The sequence below is a fragment of the Cricetulus griseus genome, chromosome 3 (assembly GCF_003668045.3).
Source record: "Cricetulus griseus strain 17A/GY chromosome 3, alternate assembly CriGri-PICRH-1.0, whole genome shotgun sequence".
Lineage (NCBI taxonomy): Eukaryota > Metazoa > Chordata > Mammalia > Rodentia > Cricetidae > Cricetulus > Cricetulus griseus.
In genome coordinates, this window is record NC_048596.1 from 135871253 (window position 1) to 135894519 (window position 23267).

A 23267-nucleotide genomic window follows, 5' to 3' on the forward strand; every position below is an offset into this window, starting at 1 on the left:
TGATTTTCTTTGAAACATATCTCCTATGGACAAATACTGAAACAAACATTATTCTCTGGTAAAGTGTAACAATAACTCTTTCTGTCAGCCACCTGAGTTCTGCCGCCATGTTAGGGCCCCCAAATAACACACAGAGTCTTATATTAGTTATAGTGTTCCTGGACAATGACTACCCTTTCTTATTTGCTAGCTCTGTTGTAGGTATCAACCATAGCCATTAATCTATATATTTTATAAAGACTTATCACGGGCACCAGCAGCATGCATCCTGTCTTCCCCGGTTTCATATGGCAACCCTCTTTACTACATTACCCATAATGCTTGTTCTTTCTTAGTACTGCCGAATTTGCTTCCCTACTGACCAACAGTGTTTATTTATCAACTATCAAAACAAACATATACATAGAAGGACCTTCCCCATCATCTCTTCTTTTCTGTCTAAATAAAAAGAAGGGTTTTAACATTAACATAGTAAAATATGTAACAAAATATTTATCAAGTAAGAAATATAGTTACAATATTTAGTTCATTAACATTTAGCAAGATTTTAAAGAAATATTCTATCATCTATCCTATCTTTGTGAGTCTCAAGTGTTATAGCTTATAATAATTAAAGACAACTATAACCATAAATATCTGTCTTCAAATCCTTCAAAGACTACAGAAGGATAATATATAAACTCTAGAACTGACAGAGACATCTTACTGCCTGGACAGTCACCTGAAGATCCTGTGTAACGATGGTGCATCTATCTTCAGTCTATAGTCCAGAGTGTATCTAGCAAACTTCTCCATGAAACAGGAACCCTTCATGACTGCCTTTTTTTGCAAATTCAGCAGACACTTTCAGGTGGATCCTGCATGTCCAGTTTATCAAACAGACCAGGCAAGAGCACTTTCATGGCCAAATGGGTAATCTTGCCATGTTGAAGGCAAACTCCATAATGAGTTTCTTCAATGCCCATCCTCCTTTCTGACTTAATTGATGTGCCAGGAGCAGTTGTGTCTGATTGTCATGAAAAACCCTAAACCATTTAAATGCAATATATATTCGAAAGTCTTTGGAAGGTTTGAAGAATATCTATCCATCTCAAATTCATCTCTGTATATCTAGAAATCCTAGCTAACCTAACTATAATTTTGACTATTATAACTGATTATATACAATCTGTATTTAATTATGTATTACATTTTAAAATATATGTATAAACACAATGCCAAATAAGAGAATAGATTTGCATACAACAAAATTAACCTTAAATTTTTATTAATAAATGAAAATCCATACCAATGTAAAGAATTCATTTCTATATCCTATTCCCCCTTTTTTTCCTTTAAAAAGAGATTGACTGTGATCATTACCATTTATAACCAACCCAATTAAATGAAAACAAACATTTATAAACAATATTTGGGAATTTGGACATTTTTCATTCCAAACTGCTTCCTAGTGGTTGGGGACAATGTCAATACCATGGGGATTATGATAAAACACAGATACCTGGCCATGTCCAGTTTTTGTATTCTGTAAGTCTGTTTTGTCTTAGCTGTTTCAGAGGTTGGATCACATGGGACTTGCTTCTTCAAACAATATTAGTCTGGAAGGAATTCATAGCTTTACATTTCCTGTGGAAACATAATCATAAACTGTTTTCCCAAGTAAACTGTCCTAATATTTAAATTTAGAAGTCAAAGCATTTTAAAAATATATAAGCTGGGTTAATTTAGAAGCCCCTATAATCGAGATATTTTAGCAGTTGTAGCTCTTTCCTCTGCAATCAAACAACTTAAAGACAACAATATAGCCTATAGTATCCCGACTCTCTGTGTATTTTCCATCTTTATGTGGCTTATTTATTTATTTATTTATTTATTGTTTTTTTATTTGAATTAGAAACAAGATTGAATTACATGACAATCCCAGTTCCCTTCTCCCTCCCTTCCTCCCCTATAATCTCTCCAACTAAAACCCTGCCTATCACATATCCTTTCTTCTAATCTACACCTGACAAAAAGTTTCTGCTCCCTCATGACCTCTGCATCCTTTATTTTTATAACTCTATTTCTTTTGCTTTTATTTTTTTCCTTTTATGAGACAGGGTTTTTCTGTGTAACTTTGGTTGCCCTTGATCTCACCCTATACAGCTGGCTGGCCTTGTAGTCATGGACATATGTTTGCCTCTGCCTCTCAAAAGAATGCTAGGAATAAAGGCATGCTCTACCACCACCCGGCTACTCTTTCTTTCTTTCAATTACTTCATCCTGTTTCTTTTCCCTCATAAGTCTATGTATATTTTTAAACAGATTGTAAGCCTTTAGACATTTTACTTTTTCCCTCAGAATCTGTCTTTATTGTATATATTTATATTTTTCTCACCACAAGTCTTTTATCTCCTAAACAGCATTGCTAAAACTAAAGCCATGGCTGTTTTAGCTGCTGTCATTCCAAGATGGAGGTGTTGTATTTACCACCAGCACTGAGAGCTGTGCTCTGCCTTGGTCTATGCTGCCATCAAGGAGAATGCTTATGGCTTGAAGAAATGATTGCCATTGCCAGCTTCTCATACACACCATTCAATTGTTAGCAGGGCCTCTTAAAAGAGCCCTGTAGTTTTTACCACTTATGCTGAGTCAAGAAACCTCCCTTATGGGAGCTGCTCAAGTCTCTGCTTGTCTCACCTGAGAAAATGCTGCTACCAAGAAATCGTGCTTCTCTCTGTTCTTTTGCTGCTAAAAATCCCATTTGAAGCTTTTGTGAAGTTTTTATATGGAAGTTCGTAAAACCACATGGGAGCTATTTGTAACAATAACTATTTCTGTCAGCTGCCTGAGTTCTGGCACCATGTTAGGGCCCCTACATAACATGCAAAGTCTTATATTAGTTGGAATGTTGTTGGTCAATGACTAGGATTTCTGATTTGATAGTTCTGTCTTAATTATCAACCATAACCATTAATCTGTATTTTTTATAAAGACTTATCTTAACGAGGAAGCCACAGAACACATCCTCTCTTTCCCAGGATCACATGGCAACCCTCTTTACTACACTTCCCAGAATGCTCCTTCTCTTCTAGTTGTACCTAACTTGCTTCCCTATTCACCAACAGTGCTTTATTTATCAATCAATAAGACAAACATTTAAACAGATGTCCTCCCTATCAGGTAAAATGCTTCTGGGATGCTTTCAAGCCTCATTAGAACTTCACAGAGAACATCTATAAAAAATCAAGATAGGTGAACACAATTTAGCCTATTTTTGGAGTGGGCAACTCTGCTTCCAGATTAATATCTTTGTCCCTGTCTTCTGTGAAAAAGGTATGCAGGGAAGAGGATGATTTGCACAGCCTGGGCTTTCAAGATGCAAGGTATGCTTGACAGAGAGGCAGCTGCTGCTACTACAGCCACAAGGCCAACAAGTAGACTCTCTGATGACTCTATTAATACCAGTCACCTCACCTATAAGTTTAATGGATTTCTCTATTCAGACATCAAATTACACCAAGAATCACATACTCTTCATATTTCCTTGCCTAATTCTCAATATGTGGTGATTTAATAATAATTGGATAAACAAATGTTTTATGTGGTCATTCTGTCCCTATGAACTCTCCTTGCCTAACCCAGCTTAGGGTATTTTCTCTGTTGTGAATCTATTTTCTGTGAATTCAAGCATTTCCATTTGGGGTAGGGCAGTACCTGGACTAGGGTCCCTGCCTTCACTTACACTATTAAAGAAGCTTATTCATTTCCAAGTTTGAAAATATTTTTCAAAAGTGATTCATATATGTGCATTAATTGGGAGTGGTTTCTATTCATTGGAGCTGCTGGCAGTCAGAGCAGGGAACTTATAGTTGTGTATCTGTCAAAAGTCATTCCCATTACTGGGTTGATATTTTTGGTTATGTGTGTGCTTCAATTCCATCTTTAACACCAATAGGCTAACTGGTCCACCAAGCAGAAATTTAGAGCAATTTCCTTTGAATCTTATGGATGCCCTGTCCTGGAGGGGCATGTTTTCCTGTTTGTCTAGGAAAAGATAAATAGCAGAAAAGCATGTCAAGGTACAATTTATATTTTAGTATTTAAATATTTATACGTTTTGAGATTATAATATGATTACATAATTTTATGTCTATTTTGTCTTCCTATAAATCCTCTTATTCATTCCTCCTTACTCCGCTCAAATTTGATCACCATTTAAAACAGTAAGTGGATGTTACACATATTAAAGTATATTTCTGTTCATATTTAGAGAAGTACACACTGCTATGTCTGTGTAATTTTAATTTTATGTTTTCAAGGCTGACCATTAACCACTTTTGTGTGTGGTTCCCTTGTTAAATAAGTTTTTTCAAATTTCCTGGATTAGTTATATTTTCCCCAGTTTTCTTTGCTTTACCTCATATGACAGAAAATTTTTAGTCTTTTGAGCATTCCTACAGACATTTACTTGTCTAAACTCCACATGAAACTCGAGTTGGCATCCATGTACCTCAAATTTTCAGAAGTATATTATTCAGATATTTATTTGCTACCAAGCCTCTTGTTATTCTACTTCTACTTCCTGGACCCTCTGGAAAATTTTATTTCTTTAGCATCATGTGTCATAATAGGAGCCCGTGGAAACACACAGAGGAAGCCCATTCAACAGAGGGTTCATAGAGGAAATTTATCTTCTTTGTAATAAAATATTTTGCTGCACATCTTAGAAAGTATTATGTTTATTAATACTTCATAGTTCAATTTTAAAATATAGATAGTGAAATGAATGCTCCTATCTTATTCTTATTTTCAGGACAATGTTATCAATACAGGATTTCTTGTGGTTCTGTAAATACTTTAAAAGAATTTCTAACATTACAAGTAAAGAATGACATATATGGAGAGTTGTATTGATTTATATTTTCTCTATTTATCCCTAAAAATTTCTGTATTATCTCATGATCCGTATGTTGCGTCTCACAAGCCTGCTCATGATAATCTCAGACTCAGGCATGGAAAATATATGGTTCTCCCAAATGCTGAGAAGTTCTCACTGAAGATAGAGTCACCACACCTACCTGTTGGTATTCATTATTGTTTTCTTGTATGTAAAACTCCATTATATATTTATATTTTATGTGTTAGCAGCATGTGTGCTGGCCATAATTTAAATTCCTTACATTATGTGTATGTCTTATTATTTCTTTAGATGTCACAGGATATTATGTCATGTAGATGTAGTTTATGTTTTTTTAAGCATACAAACACCACCTGTTCATTTTCTCCATTAATTGCACTGAGGACAATATCCAGTGTATGTTCTGCAAGGTGGCATACACTTGAATCTGTTCCTTTTTATCTTTTGGGAAAGTACTGAATGTTTAGGACTCTAGGTATTTTCTTCCATTTAAATTCATGAAATTACAGTTCTACAGTTGATCTAAATTTCTGAGTCCTTTTTTTTCTTCTCTGATTAATCTTCCCTTTTTTAATAATTAGCATGATACTTATGTTTTTGAGTTCAATACTAAAAGAGTGAATATGTTTGATTAATTTCATTGCTGTAAGTTATGAAGCATGAAATAGTCATGCCATACATGGAACACATTTTTCCACCATGTGTACTCACATTTATGGAAGGCCAGTATTTCTTCTGTAAGTCTTGGATTTTTTTACTTTTTTGCATTATTTAAAAAGTGTTATATAGTAAGTTCACAGAGAGTTGTAAAAGAAAAATGACCTCTTATATTCATAAAGTTTCCAGCTGCTGAGGGTCAAATCCTCCTCAGCATATTTTTACAAATGTAGTTTTGTTGCAATGCATCCCTATTCACAAACTCACAGTGTCTTAGTGAGACGTTTCATTACTGTGACCAGTGATTTAAAGGAACACTTCTCTTAGCTTGTGACCGCAGAGGGTACCATGAACAGCTGGCTTGCTGCATTGTTTCTGGATTGAAGATGTGTCCCATGACTGCAGGACATTATAAAGCACAGGAGTTCACTACATGACAACCAGGAAGCAGAGGAGAGTTACCAGAATGGATCAGATCCAAGATGTACCCTCCACAGGTTTGCCTTTGAAAACTCACTTCTGTAATGAAATTCCACTTTCCATAGTTTGCTGCTACTCAAATTTTAATTCATCTATAGAAGAAACAACTTATTAGAGGACCCTCTTGTCTGTATACATCCACACATATACACTCAGAGTGTGTTCCCCTTCTCTCCTGGGTGTCCAGTAACAAAATCAAATTCACAATCCAGATAACCTGTCATGCTTCACCTACAAGTGTTATTTTATTATTAATATGTAATTTTTATTGCTAATTAATTTTGTTCATTTATTTTACATCCCAAACATAGTTTTGCTTCCTTCTCTCCTCTAATTCCCCCCTCCCTCCCAATCCACTCCTCTGTTTCTGTTCAGAAAGAGATAGGCCTCCATTGGGTATCAACAAAGCATGGCATATCAAATAGCAGGAAGTCTAAGAACCTCTGCTTGCATTAATGCTGGGCAAGGCTTGGGGAATCCTGTTGAAGAGAGGGAGGAAAGATTGTACACATCTGGAGAGGTCATCACAAGGTAACTCACAGAATCAACTTACCTGGGCTCATAGGAACATACAGACTCTGGACAGACAGCTAGTGAACCTGCATGTGACTGACCTAGGCCCTCTACATATGTGTGACAGTTGTGTAGTTTGATCTACTTATGTGACTCCTGGTTTTGGAAGGAAGGCATGACTCTAAGTCTTTGCTTGGCTTCCAGGAACGTATTCCTCATACTGGGTTGCCTTGCCCAGCCTTAATACAAGGGGATTAATCTTTCTTATTAATATATTGTTTTCATGCATTTTATGAATTTGGGTCATATTCATCCAAAGAATAAGACAGACTTTGAAGACTCCTATGGGAGGCCTCACCTTCCCTTGGGAGCAGAAAGGGTTTGGGATAGATAGGGTATTAGTTGGGGGAGCCAAGGAGGACAGGAGGGAAAGGGACTGGGATTGACATGTGAAATAATTTTCTTTCTAATTAAAATAAAAACACTTAAAAGAAAAAAAAGGATTGATGATCTATAAGGCATATTTTACTGGGAAATGGAGCTAACAGAGGAAAGGGTTGAAAATATAGGTCATGATATACTGTAGCTCAAGGACTTTTATGTAGCCGGCCTCTTCTTGTTCTGGTATTCTTACCTCAGTGGCAAACATTGTTCCTGAAAATTCATGTATTTGTGCCATCATACATGTTTCACCATTTTTTGTTAATTACAATATATCTTTTCTTTCTGTCATTTCTTTCAACATCTTATTATTATTTTCATTAAGGGTACAATTACTAATTCATATGTATTGATGTCTTTGCAAAGTTTTCACATTTATATATGTTTTCATATATTAGCAATTTTAAATGACTGCTTTTTTGAGTGTGGAATTCAATTTCATATTGTATTCATTTTTCTAAAGTTTCTAAAAATTACTTTTCTTCTGCAATTATACAAAGACTTGACATTCATTTATGCTTTACAGACCCCCAGAAACCACACACACACAAACACACATACAAACACACACACACACACACACACACACACACACACACACACACACACACGCACACACAAACACACACAACATCAGTGTTATCTCAGCATTGGTTTTCCAGCATAAAAGGATGCTGAGCTCTAGGATCAATGATATTCTTAGTTTCAATGATAATAAGATCTGTTGTTGACCTTGACTCCATTCTCCTGAGTACATATAACCAATCCCACCACTCCCATGATCATATGCACACATATATTTAACTATTCATTTTAAAGCACATGCTTTCATTTCACTAATCTAATATCATATACAAATGACTTCATGACAACTGCTTTGTGCTAAGTTTTGAAATAGTAGTGAAAGTTCCAATTTTCCATTTTTAATTCTCTATCTGAATGTTGTGTCAATGTTGGCTATTTTATGGAAGTTCGTTATAAAGTTTAATTGTGTTTCACCATAGAGAAAATATTAATATAATCTTCACTGTGAAGTGGATACTTTCGGTCTCTGAATAGTTTTGGAAATTATTGGCTTCTTAAAGTCAATGAATTGTGAAACTTAAAAATGTAAATTCATGTTATTAATAGTCTAAAGTACATTTTTATAGCTTTAAGCACACACAATTATTTCTCCCTATGATATCCGTTAATTTATGTCATTTATTTCTGATGCAGTGTCTGTCTCTGCTGCTCAGTGACTCTGCAACTCAAATAATAAAGCCATGGTTGCTCTCTGCATCCTGAGAAGCACACACTGGAGGAGACCACTTCCCTAAGCAGGTATTTTAAAACCACCTTCTTCTCCATTTCATTTTGGATAGTTGATTACTCATGTACATAATAAGATTGAACTGTAAATTTTGTTATATTCTGGAATTTGCTGAATTATTCAGCTTAAGTACATTATTTGATTATTGACTGCTTCATTTTACACCAGCCTATGCTCTTCTAAAATATAGTAAAGATCTTGTTTGTCTTGAATACCAGACATCTAAGAATAAAAAATCTGTAGTATCTATTTTCCCCCATCTGCTTTGAAGAAACCTGCCAGGCCAATGTGAAATGGAGATGACAAGGGTGGATATCCTTAGTTCCTAACCAACACACAGAAATAGTGTCTTCTATTTTCTGTATTTTGAATTTATAAGACGCATCTTGCCTCCAAGGTCATCCAGACATGATTTACAATAGCAGAAATGAAAGTGGTTGCTTTGTTGTCATTTTACTAGAGTTTTATAATAATCATATAATTGTGTTCATCACAATTTTTCATTTGTATGGATAATATATCATATATCATGAAGACTTTGTATATTTACATCTGAAGAGACAAAATACCACAGAAACATACTGTCACCATCATGATGAAGGTAAATGACACAAAAGAGACTAGCATTAAGGTTCAAAGAACACATATAATACACAGATGTCCATTACTTTCTTAAAAGGGATATGGAGTATGCAGTTATAAGATCCCTATTAGGTCACAGTTAGATCTCATGAAATTTATGAAGTGCTACAACACTAGTGAGGTTCCACCCAAGAGACCCAATTACAGAGGTGTTTCACACACCAGCTTGTCAGATATGTGACTTTACAGCCTTCGTGCTTTAGCATAAGATATGAGAAAAGTGTCTAGTTTTTAATCAATATTGTATGAAGTTCATTTTGTGTTGTCAATCAATTTCTGGACATGGGGCTTCATTAGTCTAGTTTGGTTACCCAGTGAAAGTATAGGAGAAATCTCATTTTTCCCTTTATAAGTGGTTTCAATTGGTTATAGCTTATTGTTTAGGGATAGGTGATCATTTTCTCTTCCTCTTCTCAGTGCTGGGATGATTTCTCGTTGGGCCATGGACAGTTCTGTGCTTCCAGCTAGTGTCTCTGTGAGTTCATATGTGGGTCTGTATTGTATCCAGAATGCACTATATGCTCTGAGTTTTCCATCACCATTGGAATATAATTGATTTTCTAAAATATCTCAGAAATTATTTCTTTACAATTATGACATTGTAACACTCTCCATGCTTATTTGGAATGTTGTATGTTCAGGGCTGTAAACCACATGTCTTTATTTAATCTAAATATTTTTAAGAAATCTGTAATAGAAATAATGGTTCAGCACTGTGATATAACTCATAAATATAATCACAGTGTTTGAAGAAACTGTTATAGGGAAATTGAAGATTCAGCAACATGCTAAAATTGGCAGCCCACAGTCATAATCAAAAGGCCCAGAAAGAAATGCAATATAGCCAGGATAAAAGCCCATGGAGACAGATAAATGTTCAGTCTGAAAACTGCAGTAGGTTGTTTTGTCTGTCATCAATGACTCTCAGAGACCAGAGTAAATTATATTTTTCCTGTCTTTCTTTTCTCACTTTCCTCGATTCTGTTATAGCACCCAATGAAGAAGGCTGTCAGAATTGCCTAGCAAAGTTCAAAATGACTCTACCCAAAGCTGTGATACATTTTCTTCAAGAGATTATTTTTTTTGATTTTTTTATTCTTTTATTAGTTCAAAATAGGAACAAGCTTGTTTCACATGTAAATCCCTTCTCCCTCTCCCTCCCCTCACCCCAGCATCCCACCTGCCCCTAGCCATCCCCCCTCCACTCCCCAGGCAGGGTAAGGCCCTCAAAAGGGGCTCCCCAAAGTCTACCACATCATCCTGGGCCAGGCCTAGGCCCTTCCCCATGTGTTCAGGCCAAGTTAGTTCAAATTAGAAACAAAGATACTTCACATGGCAATCCCTTCTCCCTCTCCTTCCCCTCCCCCTAACCCCCCACCAGCACCCTCCCTCATACCCTCTCTGTTCCCCAGGGAGGGTAAATTCCTCCATGGGTGTTCCCTTTTTAATGTCCAAGTCTCTGTCAGTCTCCCTTAATCAGGGAACATGGATGATTATGCTATGGAAAATGGTATTAACTTTTGCAAATGGGAAGAATTGTAAGCACAGAAAGAGACATGGTCATGTGATATACCATGCATGTCCAATACCAGCTGTGTTGTAGGCTTAGATACAAGTGTCCCTGTTCACAGTTTCTTACATGTCAGTTTGGGAGATAATGAGGGCTAAATAATTACTATTTGTCTCTCTGTAGTTTTGACATTTAGGATGTGACTGTAAACCCTATGATCCATTTGGCAAGAGAATTAATCACTTTCTGGTGTGAGACTTGAGGAATCATTCATCTTCTATAGATAAGAGGGAGGACTTCCTGCTTTGACCTACATAGCTGGAGCTGTTCAGTGTTGTGGGAATACTTTCTACCAATAGTTTTCACTTAAGTTCAGACTTTGGAGACAAGGGAAGCAGATGACCAGCAAGCCTTAATTCCCTATTTGTCCTTACCCTATAATGAGGCTAACAAACTGTTTACACTGGTGATTCTATGTACCATCAAAGAAAAAGGGTACTAGTTGAGTTTTGAGATGTCTTATTTGCAAAGATATTTGTATAATTTAAAAACATTTTGAAATTTTGTTTCCATTAAATAAACTTTAATTTTACTTTAGACTTATTTTGAGTTCCTGTCCATTGCTTAACTTTAGCACCATATACAGAAGAGTATATAATGGGGGTTATAAACTAGATTTCTCCTCCAAGATTTTTTTCTTTAAATGAATTACATTTGACTTTAACTAGTTAACAAATATAGTTCTAAGCACATTAAATAATTTTATGAATAAGAAATTGTCTGGAAATTTATTCTTTACATTTTATTTTTTTAAAATGTTTCAGTAAATTAGTAATTCACATAATTATTAGATTTAAGAATTTATTCTTGCTACAGTTTTCAGGCCTCAAATTTTGTAACTTTTGATTTGAAGCTCTGTTTTGTAATAAAATGAAGTTTAAACTTTAAATACAGTCTATGCAGAGACTCAGAACCTCGTTCTCCTTATTGTTTTATTGCGTAAGTTTCCAAAAGGACAGTTCTTTATATGATCCAGTTTCCATAATTGGTAAAACATAAAATAGTTATCAAAGACATATGTGACAAGATATACATTTTTGAAGTCAATTTTGTAATTAGACATAAATATTATTTTTGGTTTTGTTGCCATGAATAAACATTTCAAACCTTAGAAATGTGTAACAATCATCATTTAGTTATCATCTTTAAGTTCTGTCTTCCATAAATTTTGCAGTATTGCTGCTTGCAGCATTCCCAAGTAATCACTATTGCTCTGTTTGATTTTTTGATGATTCATGTGTCTGAATTCCATCTGTAAACCCCAAAACTCTTTGGCTCAATAAGCAGCAGATTAGTGCATCCATTTTAATTTTATGGATACCCTGTTCTGGGTGAATGCTCCTTCCTTTATGTCTTTCTAAAAGAGACAAGTAGCAGGGAAGTATGTCTAAGCCTAGTTTAAAATTTTATGTACTTTAAAAAATTCTCATTAATTGTTTTGCAAAACCTCCTATTCATGCCTCCTTCTTCTTGTTCAAACCCGTGATCCCTTTTTACATTGTTGTTACATGTATATATGTAAATGGGTACACACACACACACACACACACACACACACACACACACACACACACACACACACACCACGTTTATACAAGCACAACCTGATTAATATCATTAGTATTCCTGGGTCAACTATATTGTGTGAGTATAAGGATTTATTTTATAATGTATTTAAAGCTTATAATGTTTAATGAAAGGGGTGGTAATGTTTTCTGTGTCCTATAGGCTCACTAGCCACATGACCTTTGCTGCTTTACATTTTAAGTAATGATTTTCTCTTGTTAGGCAAACCTTGTATCCCAATAGGTAGTTACTATTTACTGATAAGCTATAAGAGCCACTAGTGCATCTTTAATGATATCTTACCATGCTGGTCATTCAAAGGCTTTGAGAATGCTTTGGACACTTCATCACTTACCCCCATAACTGCTTTCCTAACACCTTCCTTCTCTGAAAATTAGTTCCCTGTGTTCAGGTTTGGTGTAGTGCAAGTTCAAATTCTCATTGATCGATATCCAAAATGAAGTGATTATTTCAATAGGGATTTAAGTGTCACTTTTTAGAAGCATCCAAATACAGTAGTAGTATTCTATCTTCCTATGGTGGACTCTGTGACTCCCCTTACCAATCACCACTCTGAGTATTTTCCTGCCTGTCTCTAGAGTTATTGTAATATATATATATATATATATATATATATATATATATATATATATTCATATATTCATTACCCTGGTGAGTGTGTTATCTCCCCCAAGTGTGCTTAATTTCAATTAAATGTTTAGCATGTATTTATACGTATCATATCTAATTTGTGGGTTAATATAAAATAATGACTTCCTTGTCATTTTTACAATCATTACTATTTCTGTTTTTCTTCAGATTTATTCATTTATTCCTCATAGAAACTCTTGTCAGAACTATTTATTCAAATATTACTTGTGTAATTCTGATAGTCCTCCTTTAAATTTAGAAGAATAAGATATTTTATAGATTTTGGTAACAGGACTAATGCACTGTTATATAAAAACTCTTGATTCTATTGGTTATATTGCAAAGCAGCCTGTCAGTGTAGCTAACAATGGGCTGACAATTCTATTTTTCTCTGGGATTTCTACAAATATTTGTGTTACACAGAAACGTTATTTAGTGTATATAACCAATTTTCCATGAATTGTTTTATGGAGTCTGACAAAAGTGAAAATGGCTTCCCAAACAGACAAGTGTATTTAGGTCAGATATCATGAATGTAGGGGACTCTTTGTATGCAGCTATATAAAAGATATAGTCCCTGTTGGGCATAGACAATCTGCTGAAGTCCTCAGGTGGGAATACAACAAATCTGCAGATGAATAGAAGAAAAATCTAGTTTTGTTTGGGAATAAAAATGGTTTTGTCCTTGATTTGGGGAAAGAGACAAGTAACTGAACTAAATTTGCACAAGTAGTGGAGATTACAATGGAAAATTTAACCCTGTTGTTTGTCTTTAAAATAAGAGAGTGGTGCTTCATGGTAGAGGTATGGACAATACAGTTTGTTGTGAGATATATCACCAGCATGAAGTCACCTAGACAATGACTACCAGGTATAAAGTTGAAGGAGAGTGTGCAGTGTTATATGAGAAGTTTTGAAAAAGTACAGGGAATGGAAATATTGTGATTAAGATATACTCTCAAACATAAAATGATAGGAAATGGGCTCCAAACATGACAGACATGCAGTCACACACATATGAACACACACACACACACACACACACACACACACACACACACACACACACACACACCACAAGTCAGAGTTCTCAAAGTTAGCATAGAATAGTGTCAGTAGTGATGGTGAAGCAATTTTAGATCAGAGTATGGAGGTGGGCTTTTTACAAATTTAACAATATTTATAGTTCATATTGAATAAAATGTTTTTAAGAAATGAAGACACCACAGAAACAGTAGTAGAATTTGTCTTCAGCATGTTACCTATACGCACACTAGAACTGCATGTGCAAACACACACACACACACACACAGAGAGAGAGAGAGAGAGAGAGAGAGAGAGAGAGAGAGAGAGAGAGAGAAATAGAGAGAGAGACAGAGAGACAGAGAGACAGAGAGACAGAGAGACACACACACACACACACACACAGAGAGAGAGAGAGAGAGAGAGAGAGAGAGAGAGAGAGAGAGAGACTAAGACGGAGAGTTAATGGTTAATGTATACATAGGGCTTAAGTGTTGTTTTTGTAAAAACCCTTAAATTATTTAATCACCATCATGACACTTTAGGACACTCTATTCTCACTGGGTATACTGTTTAACTGGAGCTTGAAACCACCATTTCTTTCTTTAATGAAAGAAGGCCTTTGTAGGGCATTGTGATATACATAAAGTTCTAATTAGGGTGATGGCTCATGCATATTATCAAAGCACTGGATGAAACTGACATCTGCAGGTTGCAAAGCATCAGCAGAATTCAGAATGTCCCAGAATAACATGGGTACTTCTGGTTAATAGCCAGATTCTAGGACCAAGCACCCTAATACATGATCAGCCTCCTGGTGCCACTGGGTGGTTTTGTCTGTTGTTAAAAGCAGCAGGATTCCTGCTGCTTTTAAATAAGATTTAAATTAAAATTTATTTAAATTAAATCAAACTTATATTACGTACCAATCCCAGATCCCTCTCCCATTTGTCCTCCCATGCACCCCACCAACTCCCCATCCCCCCCATCCCTCCCCAGGGTGTTGAGGCCTTCCACGAGGAAATATCAAAGTCTGTCACATCAGTTTGGGGAGGGCCTAGGCCCTCCCCTGTGTATCTAGACTGAGAGAGTAGCTCTCCATGAGGAATGGGCATGCAAAGTCCATTTTTGCCTAGGGATAAATACTGATTCCACTGTCAGAGGTCCCATAGACTGCCCTGGCCTCCTTACTGACACCCTTATTCAGGAGGCTTGGTTTGGTCCAATGTTGGTTCCCCAGCTGTCAGACTAGGGTCCATGAGATCCCACTCTTTCAGGTCAGCTGTTTCTGTGGTTTCCCCAGCATGGTTTGACCCCTTTGCTCATCACTCCCCCCTCTCTACCCCTGGATTCCAGGAGTTTCACTCAGTGTTTAGCTGTGATCTCTGCTTCTGATTGCATCAGCTACTGGATGAAGGCTCCAGGATGGCATATAAGTTAGTCATCAGTCTCATTATCAGGGGAGATCATTTAAGAGAGCCTCTCCATTGTTGCTTAGATTGTTAGTTGGTGTCATCCTTGTAGATCTCTGGACATTTTCCTAATGCCTGATTTCTCTTTAAACCAATAATGGCTCCCTCTCTGATGGTATTTCATATTTTACTCTCCTCTATTTTTCCATCTACCCAACCTTCCTGCTCCCTTATGTCCTCATCCCTCCTCTACTACCCTTCTCATTCTCCTACGTCCCTCTCCTCTTGCCTCATGCTCCCAATTTGCTCACGAGACCTCGCCCCTTTCCCTTTCTCTGGTGGACAATGTAAGTCACTCTTAGAGTCCTCCTTGTTTCCTAGCTTCTCTGGCATTGTGGATTGTAGGCTGTTAATCCTTTTCTCCATTTGTGAAACCCACATATGAGTGAGTGCATAAAATGATTGTCTTTTTGTGCCTGGGTTACCTTGCTCAGAATGGTTTCCTCTAGTTCCATCCATTTGCCCGTGAATTTCAAGATTCCATTTTTTTTCCTTTGTCCATCTGAGTAGTACTCCATTGTGTAAATGTACCACATTTTCTCTACCTATTCTTCAGTTGAGGGGCATGTAGGTTGCTTCCAGGTTCTGGCTATTACAAATAATGCTGCTATGAACATAGTTGAACAGATGTCCTTGTTGTTTGAATGTGGTTCTTTTGGGTAAATGACTAATAGTGGAATTGTTGGATCCTATGGTACACTGATTCCTATTTTCCTGAGTAATCTTAATGCTGACTTCCAATGTGGCTATAAATGTTGGCACTCCCACCAGCAGTGGAGGAGTGTTTCCTTTTCTCAACATCTTCTCTAGTATAAGTTATCATTGGTGTTTTTTATTTTAGCCATTCTGACAGTAGTAAGATGGTATCTCAGAATTGTTTTGCTTTTCATTTCCCTGATGGCTAAGGATGTTGAGCACTTTTTTATTGTGGGAATTACCAATATGGATCCAAGTAAAATACAATGGAATTTATTACGGAAAAGCCTTACTTACAGAGTGGCCTAGCCAGCCTGCGAGTCTGCAGTAAGTACAGCAAGCTGAAGATGAAATGGAAGAAGGGGACTTCCATGTTTGTGCCCCTTATTCTTAAATCTTCCCTATGTCATCCTGACCATGCCCTCATAGGTGTGGTCAGGCACACCTGTAGCCAGCCCCTATCAGGTGTGGTTATGGTTTCCCCTACACTTTTTTTTTTTTACCTATCTTTCAGCCATTTTAGATTCCTCTATTGAGAATTGTCTATTTAGTTCTGTACCACACTTTTCAATTGGTTTATTTGGTGTTTTGGAAACTAGCTTCTTGAGATTTTGTAAATTTTGGAAATCAGCCCTCTGTCAGATGTGGGGTTGGTAAGTTTCTTTTCCCATTGTGTGGGCTGCTGTTTTGTCTTAATGTGTCTTTTGCCTTAAAGAATCTTCTCAGTTTCAGGAGGTCCCATTAATTAATTGCCGATCTCAGTGTCTGTGCTACAAGTGTAAAGTTCAGGAAGCTGTCTCCTGTACCAATTCATTCAAGGGCATTTCCTACTTTCTCTTCTAAGAGGTTCAGTGTAGCTGGACGTATGTTGAGGATGTGATCTGGTGTTGACCTTGCCTCCATACATTTGTGCACATATAGCAGAACAACTCATACATCCATGATCATATACACATATTTAAGTGTTCATTTTGGTATTATAATTCCAATTCTCATCTCTAATCCTCCTCTTCTCCATTCTTTTTAGCTGATTTTATTTAAATTAAAAACAATATTATTTTACATGCCAATCTGAGTTTCTTTTCTCTCCCTTCCTCCCATGCTCCCCACTAAGTCCCCCTCCCATCTCATGCACTCCCCAGGGAAGGTGGTGTCTCCAATGGGGGATTATCAAAGACCTTCACATCATTTGGGGCAGTACTGAGGCCCTCCCCCTGTGTTTTGTCTGAGACAGCATTGCTCTATAGGCAATGTCCTCCCAAGGCCCATTTGTGTATTAGGAATAAATATTGGTTACACTGCCAGAGGCTCCATAGACTGCCCAGGCCCCCCAACTGATACCCATTTCAGGGGACCTGGTTTGGTCCTCTGCTGGTTATCCAGCTGTCAGATTGGGGTCTCCCTCCCCTCCTCCCATGCCCCTCATCCCCCATCCCAACCTCTTTTTGCTCCTCAGGAGAGTGAGGCTTTACATGGGGAATCTTCAAAGTTTGTCATACCATTTGGGGCAGGGCATAGACCCTCGCCTGTGTGTCTAGGTTGAGGGAGTATCCCTCCATGTGGGGAATGCTCCCAAAGTCCATTTGGATACAAGAGATAAATACTGATCCACTACCAGCGGACCCATAGATTGCACAGACCTCCTAATTGACATCCTCTCTCAGGAGGTCTGGAACAGTCCTGTGCTGGTTTCCCAGCTATCAGTCTGGGGTCCATGAGCAACCACTTTTTCAGATCAGCTGTTCCTATGGGTTTCTCCAATTTGGTTCTGACCCCTTTGTTCATCACTCCTCCCGCTCTGCAACTGGATTGCAGATTTCAGCTCAGTGTTAACTGTAGGTGTCTGCCTCTGCTTGTATTAGCTACTGGATTAAGGCTCCGGATAGCGTATAAGGTAGTCATCAATCTCATTACCCGAGAAGGGCATTTAGGGTACCCTCTCAACCACTGCTTAGCTTGTTAGTTGGGGTCGAACTCATAGATCTCTGGACATTTCTCTAGTGCCACAATTCTCTTTAAACCTATAATGGCTCCCTCTACTGTGATATCTCTTTTCTTGCTCTCCTCGGTTCTTCCCCTGAGTAAATCTTCCTGCTCTCTCCCTTCCTACTCTCCTCTCTTTTCCCCGCTGTCTTTCTTCTAGCTCCAGGAGGAAGTTTTTGAAGAGACAGGTGGTGATTTCCTGCAGTAAATGGGGCTTGTTTGCAGACTGTCTTTCCTTATGTTTAGGCTCCTCCCACACATGACCTCTTTGGCAAATATTGTTCCTTCGAAGTCCTGAATTTGTGTCATCACACCTGTTTGAGTGAGTTTATATTCACTTTATGTATGTGTTTTTATGTTAATTGTGTTCTTTTCTTACCTTTTAGTCATTTCTAAATCCAATTTACAGAGTATTTTCATTAATTAGCTAATAATGAATTAGTTAATTCATAGTATATTGTTGTTCTTGCTAAGTATTCATATTTAGATATTTATTAGTGTATCAGAAATTTTAATTTACTTTGTGTGCCCATGAGTTAGGAATTCATTTTTCATGTTGTATCCAATTGTTTTAATGATTTTGAAAATTACTGTTTCTTCTGAAAATATCAGAAGTTTTTGAGATTATTAATTTTTCATGCTTGCACACACACACACACACACACACACACACACACACACACACACACACACACCCATTGTTATCTAAGAATCAGTCTGCCAGTCTAACAGACTCATGGGCTCTAGGATCAATGACAGATTTTGTGTTGAAAAAGTGAGCAGGATTTGGATGGAGGAAGAGATCTGGTGTTGACCTTGCCTCCAAATACTTGTGCACATACAGCAGAACAATCATATACCCATGATCATATACACATATTTAAGTGTTCATTTTGGAGCACCTGAAATTATTTCACTCATCTTTGTTTTACCACATCCAAATGACTACATGCCTACTAACTTTTTCTAAGTTTTGAAATATGAGTAAAATCTAAAGTACTCCACCTTTATTTCCTATGTGAATAGTGTGCCAATTTTGGCTATCTTATGGAAATTCCTTATGATGTTTAAATCAGTTTTAACATGGCAAAAATAGTAATATATTTTAACTATGGATGGTATGCTTTTAATCTCTATACAGCATTGAGAATCACTGGATTCATGAAATCAATTAATTAAAACAATTAAAAATATAAATGCATGTAATTGGTACTCTTAGTTAAATCTTTGTAGCACTGGGAGCACACACATTTATTTTCCCTGTGTTGTGCTTTAATTTATGTCATGTATTTCTGATATAGTATCTGTACTGCTCAGTGTGGTTGAAACACAAACCTTAAAGTCATGCTTCCACCCTACATCTTGAGAAGCTGACACTGGAGAAGATCACTTCCCTGAAATTATGGTACTGTAAAAACCACCTGCTTCCCCATTTCATTTGGATTGTTGATTGCTCATGTAAATAATTAAATTGAAACTTATATCTTGTTATATATTTTGGAATTTGTACATTATTAATCCTAAGTACAATATTTGATTAATGTGTGCTTTACTCCACACAAAGTAATACCCTTTCAAAAATATTGTAAAAAAATCTTGGTTGCATTTTGTATCAGGCATGTAAGAACCAGAAATGTGTAGTATTTATTTTGCACAATAACTGTTCAGAGAAAACCTCCCTGGAAATGTGAAAAGGAAATGACAAGGGTAAATATTCTTGATTATTATATATTACACAGAAGTATTGTCACTTAAAGATATGCACATGTGCTACTTCCATACCGAAATACACATTTTCTATATTCTTAAGGTTTTTGCTTTGATTATTAATGCACATTCTTTACAGTTTACTGACATTGGGAATGTGGATTTATTCTTTTCTTGTATTTTATAATTTAACTATTTTATTATCAAATAGACCCCAAAGAATGATTTTAAAATTTAAGTAGTAGCACACATTTTATTTATTTATTTATTAGTTCCAGTTAGGGAACAAGCTTGTTTCACATGTAAGTCCCTTCTCCCTCTCCCTCCCCTCACCCCCATCCCTCTTCCCCCACCCACAGCCTACCCCCCACTCCATCCACCCACCACTCCCCAGGCAGGGTAGGGCCCTCAATGGGGGCTCTGCAAAGTCCACCAAATCTTCCTGTGCTGTCTTGGGCCCTTCCCCATGTGTCCAGGGCCAGAGTGTAACCCTTCACGTGGGATGGGCTCTCAAAGTCTCTTCTTGCACCAGGGAAAAATACTAATCCGCCAATAGAGGCTCTCTGGTGTGCAGAGTCCTCCTTATTGACATCGATGTTCAGGGATCTGGATCAATCTTTTACTGGCCTCCCCGACAGCATCTGGGGTCTATGTGCTCTCCCTTGTTCAGGCCAACTGGTCCTGTTGGTTTCACCAACCTGGTACAGACCCCTTCGATCTTCATTCCTCCCTCTCTTCAACTAAATTCCGCATTTCAGCTCAGTGTATATCTGTGGATGTCTGTCTCTGCTTCCATCAGCCACTGGATGAAGGCTCTAGGATGGCATAAAGAGAAGTCATCAATCTCATTTTAGGGGAATGGCTTTTAGGTTATCCTCTCCACCATTGCCTGGATTGTCAGATCCTGTCATCCTTGTAGGTCTCTGGAGATCTCCCTGGTTCCAGTTCTCTTCTCAGATCTATAGTGGCTCCCTCTGATATGGTATCTCTCATCCTGCTCTCTCTCCTCTATTCTTCCCCCAACTCAATATTTCTGCCCCTCCATTTCTTCTCCTCTACTCCTCTTCTCTTGCTCTTATTGTAGCAGCTCCCTGCCTCCTACCCTCATGCTCCCAATTAGTTCAGGATTTCATGCCACTTCCATTCCTAGGGACCATTTATCCCTTAGAGTCCTTCATGTTTCCTAGTTTCTTTGATGACGAGAATTATAGGCTGGTAAACCTTTGCCCCAGGTCTAAAATTCATATATGAGTGAGTACATACCATGTTTGTCTTTGTGTGACTGGGTTACCTCACTCAGGATGGTTTCTTCTAGTTCCATTCATTTGCCTGTGAATTTCAAGATTCCTTGCTTTTTTCTGCTGAGTAGTACTCCATTGTATAAATGTACCACATTTTCTGAATCCATTCTTCAGTCGAAGGGCATCTAGTTTGCTTCCAGGTTCTGGCTATTACAAACAATGCTGCTATGAACATGGTTGAATATATGTCCTTGTTGTAGGTACATGCCCTATTTGGGTATATACCCAAGAGAGGAATGGCTGGATCTTGAGGTAGACTGATTGCCATTTTTCTGAGCAACCACCATACTGATTTCCAGAGTGGTCTTACAAGTTTGCACTCCTACCAGCAATGGAGGAGTGTTCCTTTTCCTCCACATCCTCTCCAGCATAGATTGTCATTGGTATTTTTGATTTTAGCCATTCTGACAGGTGTGAGGTGGTATCTCAGAGTTGTTTTGAGTTGCATTTCTCTGATGGCCAAGGATTTTGAGCACTTTCTTAAGTGTCTTTCAGCCATTTCAGATTCCTCTGTTGAGAATTCTCTATTTAGTTCTGCACCCCACTTTTTAATTTCATTGTTTGGTGTTTTGGTGGCTAGCTTCTTGAGCTCCTTATATATTTTTGAAATAAGTCCTCTGTCAGATGTGGGATTGGTGAAGATCTTTTCCCATTCTATGGGTGGTCATTTTGTCCTACTGACTGTTTCCTTTGCCTTGCAGAAGCTTCTCAGTTTCAGGAGGTCCCATTTATTAATTGCAGACCTCAATGTCTGTGCTACTGTTGTAATGTTCAGGAAGCAGGCTCCTGTGCCAATTTGTTCAAGGGTAATTCCCACTTTCTCTTCTAGAAGATTCAGTGTGGCTGGAGTTATGCTGAGATTTTTGATCCATTTGTACTTAAGTTTTGTGAATGGTGACAGGTATGGATCTATCTGCAATTTTCTGCATGTCAAATCCAATTGTACCAGCACCATTTGTTGAAGATACTATCTTTTTTCATTTTATAGATTCAGCACCTTTGTCAAAAATAAGGTATTCGTAGGTGCGTGGGTCAATTTTAGGGTTTTCAATTTGATTCCATTGGTCTATCTGTCTATTTTTGTGCCAATACCAATCTGTTTTCAGAACTATGGCTCTATAGTAGAGCTTGAAGTAGGGGATGGTGATGCCTCCAGAAGATCCTTTATTGTAAAGAGTTGTTTTGGCTATCCTGTTTTATTTTTTTTATTTTTCCACATAAAGTTGAGTATTGTTCTTTCAAAGTCTTTGAAAAACTGTGTTGGGATTTTGATGGGGATTGCACTGAATCTGTAAATTGCTTTTGGCAGGATTGCCATTTTTACTATGTTAATTCTACCTATCCAAGAGCATGGGGCATCTTTCTATTTTCTGGTATCTTCTTTAATTTCTTTCTTTAAAGTCTCAAAATTCTTTCACCTTTTTGGTTAGTGTTACCCCAAGATATTTTATGTTGCTTGTGGATATTGTGAAATGTGATGTTTCCCTGATTTCTTTCTCATTGGATTTATCATCTGTATATAGTAGGGCTACTGATTTTTTTGAGTTAATTTTGTATCCTGCTACCTTGCTGAAGGTGTTTATCAGCCGTAGGAGTTCCCTGGTAGATTTTTCAGGTCACTAATGTAGACTATCATGTCGTCTGAAAATAGTGAAAGTTTGACTTCATCCTTTCCAATTTGTATCCCTTTGATCCCCTTTTCTTATCTTATTGTTCTAGCCAGAACTTCAAGTACAATATTCAAGATATCTGGAGAGATTGGACAGCCTTGTCTTGTTCCTGATTTTAGAGGAAACTCTCTGAGTTTCTCTCCATTTAGTTTGATGTTGGCTATTGGTTTGGTGTATATTGCTTTTATCATGTTTAGATATGTTTCTGTTATTCCCGGTTGTGGTGGCACACATGTTTTTTTTTTTTTAATTCAGTATTCAGAGGGGAACATTTCCTACGTGGTTGGGAAATGAAACTGAACTATAAAAAATGAGCTTGAAAGGAGATAAAGAAGAGATGGACCTTTATTACTCTCCCCAGCCTTGACTATGAAATTCATCATCATTTGTATGATGATGAATGCACAGGCATGGATTTGAACTGTGAAGAACTTATTTCTCAGCAAAAAGTTACACATCTGGAATTCAATGCAATGTATTATTCTGGTAATATATAGAATGGGGAAAAATGTGGGACACTTGAGGAAAATTGCTAAAGTCACTAAAGTTACTGGAGTTTCTATGTTTGAATGAACTTTAAAAAAAAAGGAGGAGAAATATCTGTGAAACACTTTTTCTTACTATCTTGATTTTATAAGAAACTAACATAATACCACAATATTATTTAAATGAGATTTTAATTA

General features: G+C 37.2%; 1 long non-coding RNA gene across 1 annotated transcript in view; it reads left to right on the plus strand.

The window, feature by feature from the left end:
• The first annotated feature begins 2010 nt into the window (after window positions 1–2010).
• LOC103163195 overlaps window positions 2011–23267 on the plus strand; it is a 202762-nt gene continuing 181505 nt past the window's right edge. The window contains exons 1-3 of the long non-coding RNA XR_004769177.1: window positions 2011–5086; window positions 5885–6054; window positions 8210–8314. This is a non-coding gene — a long non-coding RNA (uncharacterized LOC103163195). The remainder of the gene's footprint in view (window positions 5087–5884; window positions 6055–8209; window positions 8315–23267) is intronic.